Here is a 9,285-nt window from a genome sequence, read left to right as displayed (position 1 = left end):
TATGTGATCTTCACCATTATGCAATGCGGGACTCATGGGGTAGCGTGATTCAAGTAATGAACAGTGAGAAGCTGTTTACATGCCGATCGTGAATCAGCATCTCTGGAGTTTTAGAATCACAATGGCATTTCCTTTAATCTGGATATATGCCACACATGCTAATTAGGCTAATTTCCAGCGGGCAAATTATTGCAAACATTAGAGTATGTATGGCACAATATCAAATAATACCATCCCTTAGCATACTGTTTTTAATTAAGCTGTTTTCTGAAAATGTAGGTTACAAAATGATGCCTACAATTGAATCATAGCCATGCTAATATAGAGAACAGTTTAATAAACAGGAAATTAATAAAGTACCATAAGTTTCATATTGCTAGTTAGTTGGTCTGTTTTGCTCCACCAATGGAAATCAATCCAAAAAAAGTCACAGAGTCGCAGCAGAATGAATTTTTGCACATCTCCATCTCCACACTAAGTAATAGCATTTCCTTTCTGAAAGCATCAGTGTTTTGAACAAACAGGTTAAGTGAATGATTCAATGACTGACAGTCATTGCGTCCAAATATGCTTATTATACAGGTGCTGGTCATATCATTAGAATATCATCAAAAAGTTGATTTATTTCACTAATTCCATTCAAAAAGTGAAACTTGTATATTATATTCATTCATTACACACAGACTGATATATTTCAAATGTTTATTTCTTTTAATTTTGATGATTACAGCTTACAGCTCATGAAAGTCAAAAATCAGTATCTCAAAATATTAGAATATTACTTAAGACCAATACAAAGAAAGGATTTTTAGAAATCTTGGCCAACTGAAAAGTATGAAAATGAAAAGTATGAGCATGTACAGCACTCAATATTTAGTTGGGGCTCCTTTTGCCTGAATTACTGCAGCAATGCGGCGTGGCATGGAGTCGATCAGTCTGTGGCACTGTGGGCAGGTGCCAAGTCCTGCTGGAAAATGAAATCAGCATCTCCATAAAGCTTGTCAACAGAAGGAAGCATGAAGTGCTCTAAAATTTCCTGGTAGATGGCTGTGTTGACTGTGGACATCAGAAAACACAGTGGACCAACACCAGCAGATGACATGGCAACCCAAATCATCACTGACTGTGGAAACTTCACACTGGACTTCAAGCAACTTGGATTCTGTGCCTCTCCACTCTTCATCCAGACTCTGGGACCTTGATTTCCAAATTAAATGTAAAATTTACTTTCATCTGAAAAGAGGACTTTGGACCACTGAGCAACAGTCCAGATCTTTTTCTCCACAGCCCAGTTAAGATGCTTCTGACGTTGTCTCTGCTGCAGAAGTGGCTTGGTAGCCCTTTTCCTGAAGACGTCTGAGCATGGTGACTCTTGATACACTGACTCCAGCTTCAGTTCTCTCCTTGTGAAGCTCTCCCAAGTGTTTGAATCGGCTTTGCTTGACTGTATTCTCAAGCTTGCGGTCATCCCTGTTGCTTGTGCACCTTTTCCTACCCAAATTCTTCCTTCCAGTCAACTTTGCATTTAATATGCTTTGATACAGCACTCTGTAAACAGCCACACCTTTCAGTAATGACCTTCTGTGACTTACCCTCTTTGTGGAGGGTGTCAATGTTCGTCTTCTGGATCATTGCCAAGTCAGCAGTCTTCCCCATTATTGTGGTTTCAAAGAACAAGAGATACCCAGAATTTATACTGTAGGGATGGTCATTTATTCAAACTCAAATATAAATATTCTAATATTTTGAGATACTGATTTTTGACTTTCATGAGCTGTAAGCTCTAATCATCAAAATTAAAAGAAATAAACATTTGAAATATATCAGTCTGTGTGTAATGAATGAATATAATATACAAGTTTCACTTTTTGAATGGAATTAGTGAAATAAATCAACTTTTTGATGATATTCTAATTATATGACCAGCACCTGTATGCTTATTTCCGAATGAATCAGTGCATTTTGAACAAATCAGTTGAATGAATGATTCAGAGATTCATTCATAAAGACTTGTCGCCACCTACTGGCATCAATTATTTAACCTGCAGAAAGAGTCGCTGAAAAATCTTCACCACTAATAATCAATGGAATGTGTAAACATAGTCATGCAAGCAATGTAAATTCTCAACTGTAGAACGCCACTCGGCCAATCAAATTGAAGAACCGGAACAAACTCTTGTACAATAACGTATATGAGAACAAAGACATTGAATCATCACTCCCATGCACAAAATACACTAGTGAATATGTCTTTGATGAATTTCGAGTATGTCATAATCTGAATGCACACAAATAGCTCAGTGTTGGATTACATATATTTGTAAGATATTGTTCTAGTGCTCTTCAGGGAATATAAGGAAATGATTAGGATTGCTTTATAAAAAAATGCCTACACTTGGTGAGACACCACTGCACCACCTAGAGAGATGGGTTTTATATCTCATTTCTGATAAAGCTCCAACTCTCCTATGGTATTCCTCTTTGAATCCCATTGAAATTAATAGTTTAGCATGGGAAAGCACACAAATTTTGCACTCGTTCTGCATTTTGCACAATGAGCGCAAAATGTGTGTTTTGTGGCTATGAGATCAGCACATTCACAATATTATTTGTGTTCACATTCAGTCTGGATCACCAAACATATTTTAAAACTGTCTGATAAATCTACTTTCCACACCCATCCAAATTTGGCCTGAGATTCTTCAGAGCAGTCACAACTAGGTATTACAAGTGTCACTGTTGAAAATAGGCTGGTGGAGTTTTAAGTGTACTTATTTGCAACTACAATGCAGCCACACAATATGACACTGGATCCCCTTAAAGACCACTTAAGTAGTACAAAACTCTTCCTGAATCAGTAATGTTTGCCGTCAGAACCACAAAGCCTTGCAGTTTTCAAAGTTTAAAAACTAATTAAAGCCGCTCAGATTCTACATGCATTGTGTTCCCCCTTGACAGAGATCTCTGGAAGATCAAGAGTGCCTAAATCTCTCCCAAACCACTCAACAAACAAAAGCTGAGTAATAAATCCTAAATCTGATTTTGGTATCTGCAGTAGGCAGCCCATGTATCCCCAACACAGACAGAGACTCATTGTGCTGGGTGTGTGCATGTCTCTCTCTTTCTCTCTCTGCAGAGTACTAGGATCTGTGTGAATCTAAGAAACCAAGAATCCATTTGGACTGCCCTCATCTCCGATACTGCCGTTAGCAGGTTAAAACAAAAGAATGGTTTGATTTTCATGCTGCCGGTATTTCTAGTTTATATCCATACTGGACAGTATTGGCACTAGACAATGCACTTTTTCCATCTGCAAGATGCTGAAAGGCGATAATGCAGCCCAAGTATGGGATTGTCCAACATTTTACAACATCATAATACCAAACAAAATGGGCAATATATGACAATTGCATTGGGATATATTATTTCATTTGACTAAGGGCCAAAAAAACTGGCATTCATACAACATGCCCCTCATAAATAGCCAAAAAAGAAAGGATATTGATAAGATAAGGCTTCTAGTACTTTTGAAAGCCAGTTCGAGAGACGATATCCCTGTTTACGCAACAAACTGTGATTGCATACGCGACCATAAAGGTCCTCCTTTCATTGAACACACACTATAAAATAGTCTCTCCTGTATTGTGCACATAGGAGAGAAAGAGAGAGAGAGATGGGCAGAATGAGAGAGAGAGCAAGAGGAGGGGGAGGAAAGGGGAAGCGTTGGAGGCAGAGGGACTCAAACAAACGGTGGAGAGTGGCAAGTTTGCATTGCCCATACCAACAAGGCCCTATCTCATTAACACACCGCTGAAATAAAAGGGGGCTTTTCTGGCTCACAGCTATAAAAAAAATTATCATAGTGATGATGTTCCTCAGCCGTCAACAGAGCTGCGATAACGTTGTTTGATGATGACTTTCCCATGAATGTTAAGCAGCTGCCGCAGTGGAGGAAAGCAGCTTATCAGAGCCTAATGCCCATCTCTAATTCCTGCCCTTCTTGAACTAGCCATTTTCTAACAGCGTTAACTGTCAAATTTACATCCCGTCTTAATGCCACTAAAGAGTACGAAGGATGAAGAGTAAATGACAGCAGTGTAATGAGCAAGGCATCCCTCTCTCCTTCCCTCTCTCTCTTTCTCTCTGTCAGTCTCTCTCTATCTTTAGGCATGAGATTTTCTAGAATTTGAGAGTCCTTTTTTCTCTCCACCTGAGCTAAGAGCTCAAAATGATGCCCTTATGCTGCAATAAAAGAAATAATTGTGTTATGAGCAGAAATGAATGATAAATTATGGATTTTATTACGACATAGGAAGGTTCTGTAATAGGAATTAAAAATCACTGTAAGTGATTTCAGATTTTGATACTTAATTAATTTAACAATTTAGTTGGGTCATTTTCCAGTTATATGCACATTCGTAGCACTGAAAGCAGAACTATATTTCCTAATTCATAAGCAAAATTATGTCATTTGCATCAACATAAGGCCATGTTCTTTAACAGAGTCCACTGTTTGTGAACATAAGGATTCTAATATTGCATTTTTGAAAGACTATATATATATATATATATATATAAAATGATATACTTTTACTATATATTATACTATATACTACATATTTTAATTACACTTTTGACTATATATTTTTAATTACACTGCCCTTTCTAATCAAGATTTCTCTTACCTTTCCATCTTTTAAATTCTTCTTTGAGCTTGTTGCAATGCATCGTGTGATTGCCTTCTCTGTCAAGGATACATGTGATTCTGCCTTCGAATTTGGTCAAAACAAGATGTCTTGGAAGATAGCATAATTAAGATACATTCTGAAGCATCGTTCACGTTGGAAATATGTATATGAGCCCTTAAAATTTTATTTCTGTAAGCTCACTGGGTTTTAGAACAGAGCCAATGGGCTATCATAAAACTGAGAAAGGGCCTATTTAAAACAAAAAAGAGTAGATGTTACCATACTGGTAATGAGATATTGGTGCTGTTTAAGAGGGTAAATACTTTACTAATTGCATAATTTCCAGTGTACTGTTCTTATTATTCCATCCATTAGTATTTTAGAGGTGTGTTCAGGCGTCTCATGGTGAGGCACGGCGTGAACCCAACACTAAGCTAATGCAAATGAGACTCGTTGAAAGTTTTCCAAGGTCTGCATATAATTTAAGATGGCATTTAAGCTTCTTACCCTCGATCTTATCTCTTAAATTAATTCATCAGGTAATATTTCCCATTATTCAAAGGCATTATTTTATGTCAAAGAAAGTAATGGCATGATTACATTGCCATGCACACAAATTAGCAGTGGAATGTGAACGTTTTCTCTTAGAAAATGATAGTTAGAGCAGCCGGAAATTAATGCAAAGAGAGAGAGAGAGAAAAAAAATCCTTTAAAAGGTATTGAAAGTGAAATTTGACACAATATATCTGGACCAGAAGGCCAATTCAATTTGTGATTCTTTTTCATCTTTAATGATATATATCCTCTTCTGTTCAGATTTTGATTCTTGACTGATGAAGAAAGGGGCTACGATTAACTATTCAAGTTTGGAGGCAAAATTGTGCTGGGAAAAAAAAAGCAGAGAATGAGAGTTACCTGCTATCTCCCGCTTCATAATCAGGCATGTAAGTGAAGTTATGAATATAAGGTGTGTTTCATCTGGGCAGCCCCTCACGGGTGGGATGGACGATTCACTCTGATTAAATCTGCGCTCATCTGATTGGAGCGTGTAAGAGATTCTAACTGGGGTACATTTCACACTAATCTATAAGCCAGTGAAGCTGTCCAAAAGGCAAGGAAGTGTGATTAAAATAAAGAAACAGACAACAGATAAATGTGTTGGAAGTCTTGCAATGAAAAAGGAAATAAATTATTCAATTTAAATGTACGATTTTATCTGGGAATGGTCTGGTTGTGCAACTTTGTGCTTAAACTAATTACAGATGAATGGCGGCAAACTCAGCCAGTCTGAAAACCATGACTTTGGCGCAGCATGCATTTGAAATGCATCGCATTCATAAAATGTACTGCACTGATTTCACTTTACTGTACTTTCTTAATAGATACCGCTATATTTTAACTGTGGAGTTAAAGATGTTTGACATTTTTGCATGAGCAATTATGACAAAAATCTGGGCACATATTGAAGAATTATATAAAATAAAAATAGATAAATGTTTACTTGCTTTTTCTAAAAATGTTTTGCTGATGTTCTTATTACGTTAGACTACAAAACTTTGTTTTTGAATGTTCTTAGAATATTCAAAACATCCAGATTTTAATGTTTAAAATATGTTTTTTTTTTTCTTGGTTATGTAAATGTTAGAGAAACTATAAGGTTCTTTGTGTACATACAACGTATAAATAATGTTTTGGTGCTAACATTTTGAGAACATTATTAAAAGCCAGATTTTGAATGAACAATCTATTAATGCTACTTAAAGAATATTTATTCATAACAATGAGAGAACCTTTCAAGAACATTAGCCTTAAAGTTCTGAGAACCTTCCCTGTTGGGTATAAGCATATTTAAGCAAGCATATTTTCACAATGTGTAACACTTTGAGATTCGATTTTTGACATGTACATTGATTTTCAGAAATTACCTTTGGGCAGTGTGGATTTGACACTGGAGAACTGATGCATCTCATCTGCTTAATGTGTTTATGCTGGCTTAGCCTATAAACCTTGTTTCTGTTCAGTGGAGTGTTTCAAATTTACCTCTCTCTCTCTTTCTTACTCTGTCTTTGTCTCTCACCCCATCTCTCAGTCATCTTTTAAGCATTATTTGCTCAACGCTCTGATGACTACTCCAGTTGTTTCTTTATCTTTAGTATAAATACCAAAGCCTGCTCACTCAAAGAGTTGGCAAAACATGAATATTAATGATTCCATGATTCCTTGATTCAAACCTTCCTCAGTCAAAAATCACATTGAGTACAGCTGCGCTGACCCTGCCTCTATAAAGAAGGAAGTAAAATTCTAGGCCAACACTAAGTTACTCATCTTGTTATACTACCATAGGATGAGACACCTGTCATAAAGTTCAAATACTGTATGTGTATAACAATTCTCTGTGTAATTCCATTTTTGATCAATGGAATACTGTTTTTTGTTTTTAAACTGTCATTCCATTTTGGATACTGTTTTTCTCCTTTCTGTTTTTACTGTAGCTACCTGCAAGGTTGTGGATTAATGAAATATAATGTTTACAAATATGACTTTTTCCTTTCACCAACCAAACGTCTACTTAAACCTCCTGTAGAGCCTTTAAGTATTATCTTGCCAATCAAATTAGTTTGTTTTAGCACTAACCGTCTAATCCCAGTAACACTGCCACCCTCTTCAAACTCCTTATATGAATTAAAATGTCAAGCAACCGAATCATTACAGCTTAATGGTTCAAATACAGCTCACTATTACTGCCATAATAAGTAGTTTGAGGTGACAGGTGAAACTAGAAAATAAAATAAATGAGAATGGCATGATGGAATTATCAAATGCGGATATGTACCATTAAAATATATGACGCACCAGGAGATGTCTGCTGCTCCACAATTACACATTAGGAGCACTGTCATATTTAGTGCAAGATTTAAACAATGCATTTTTTAATGCATTCAGCATTCTCAGTAGATTTGGGCTATAGAACGACGGGTGTAAACATCCACTCGGCCTAGTTACCTGATTTATATTAGAGATACAAGGTTATTTTCTACAAACAGTTAATGGTGCGATTAGTAAGAGCTAATGTTAACTGGCTGATATAGCCAATGATGTATAGCGACTAAAATTCAATACCTCGCTAAACTATACAACCCGAATTCCGGAAATATTGGGATGTTTTTTTAAATTCGAATAAAATGGAAACTAAAAGACTTTCCAATCACATGAGCCAATATTTTATTCACAATAGAACATAGAGAACATAACAAATGTTTAAACGCAGAAATTTTAAACTTTTATCCACTAAATGAGCTCATTTCAAATTTGATGCCTGCTACAGGTCTCAGAAAAGTTGGCACGGGGGCAACAAAGGGCTGAAAAAGCAAGAAATTTTGAAAAGATTCAGCTGGGAGAACATCTAGCAACTAATTAAGTTAATTGACATCAGGTCTGAAACATGATTAGCTATAAAACGCATGTCTTAGAGAGGCAGAATCTCTCAGAAGTAAAGATGGGCAGAGGCTCTCCAATCTGTGAAAGAGTGCGTAAAAAGATTGTGGAATACTTTAAAAACAACGTTCCTCAATGTCAAATTGCAAAGGCTTTACAAATCTCATCTTCTACAGTGCATAACATCATCAAAAGTCATCTGCCATCTGCAGATGCCAACTAAAGCTCTATCATGCAAAAAGGAAGCCATATGTGAACATGGTCCAGAAGCGCCATTGTGTCCTGTGGGCCAAGACTCATTTAAAATGGACTGTTTCAAAGTGTAAAAGTGTTCTATGGTCAGACGAGTCCAAATTTTACATTTTTGTTGGAAATCACGGACGGCGTGTCCTCCAGGCTAAAGAGGAGGGAGACCTTCCAGCGTATTATCAGCGTTCAGTTCAAAAGCCAGCATCTCTGATGGTATGGGGGTGCATAAGTGCATACAGTATGGGCAGCTTGCATGTTTTGGAAGGCACTATGAATGCTGAAAGGTATATAAAAGTTTTAGAGCAACATATTCCCCAGAGGATGTGTAATTCAGCAGGAAAAACCACATACTGCAGCTATTACACCAGCATGGCTTCGTAGTAGAAGAGTCCGGGTGCCGAACTGGCCTGCCTGCAGTCCAGATCTTTCACCTATAGAGAACATTTGGCGCATCATTAAACGAAAAATACGTCAAAGACGACCATGAACTCTTCAGCAGCTGGAAACCTAAATCAGGCAAGAATGGGACAAAATTCCAACACCGAAACTCCAGAAACTCATAACCTTGATGCCCAGATGTCTTCAAACTGTTTTGAAAAGAAGAGGAGATGCTACACCATGGTAAACATGCCCCCGTCCCAACTATTTTGAGACCTGTAGCAGGCATCATATTTGAAATGAGCTCATTTTGTGCATAAAATTGCAAAATTTCTCCGTTTAAACATTTGTTATGTTATCTATGTTCTATTGTGAATAAAATATTGGCTCATGTGATTTGAAATTCTTTTGGTTTTCATTTTATTCAAATTTAAAAACGTCCCAACATTTCCGGAATTCGGGTTGTACTTGTTGCTTTTAGTTCCACTATCTCCAACAAATGACAAACAACAGGAAGTTGTTACTGACTTTACTT

The sequence above is a fragment of the Onychostoma macrolepis genome, chromosome 13 (assembly GCF_012432095.1).
Source record: "Onychostoma macrolepis isolate SWU-2019 chromosome 13, ASM1243209v1, whole genome shotgun sequence".
Taxonomy (NCBI): domain Eukaryota; kingdom Metazoa; phylum Chordata; class Actinopteri; order Cypriniformes; family Cyprinidae; genus Onychostoma; species Onychostoma macrolepis.
This window is presented reverse-complemented; position numbering follows the sequence as displayed.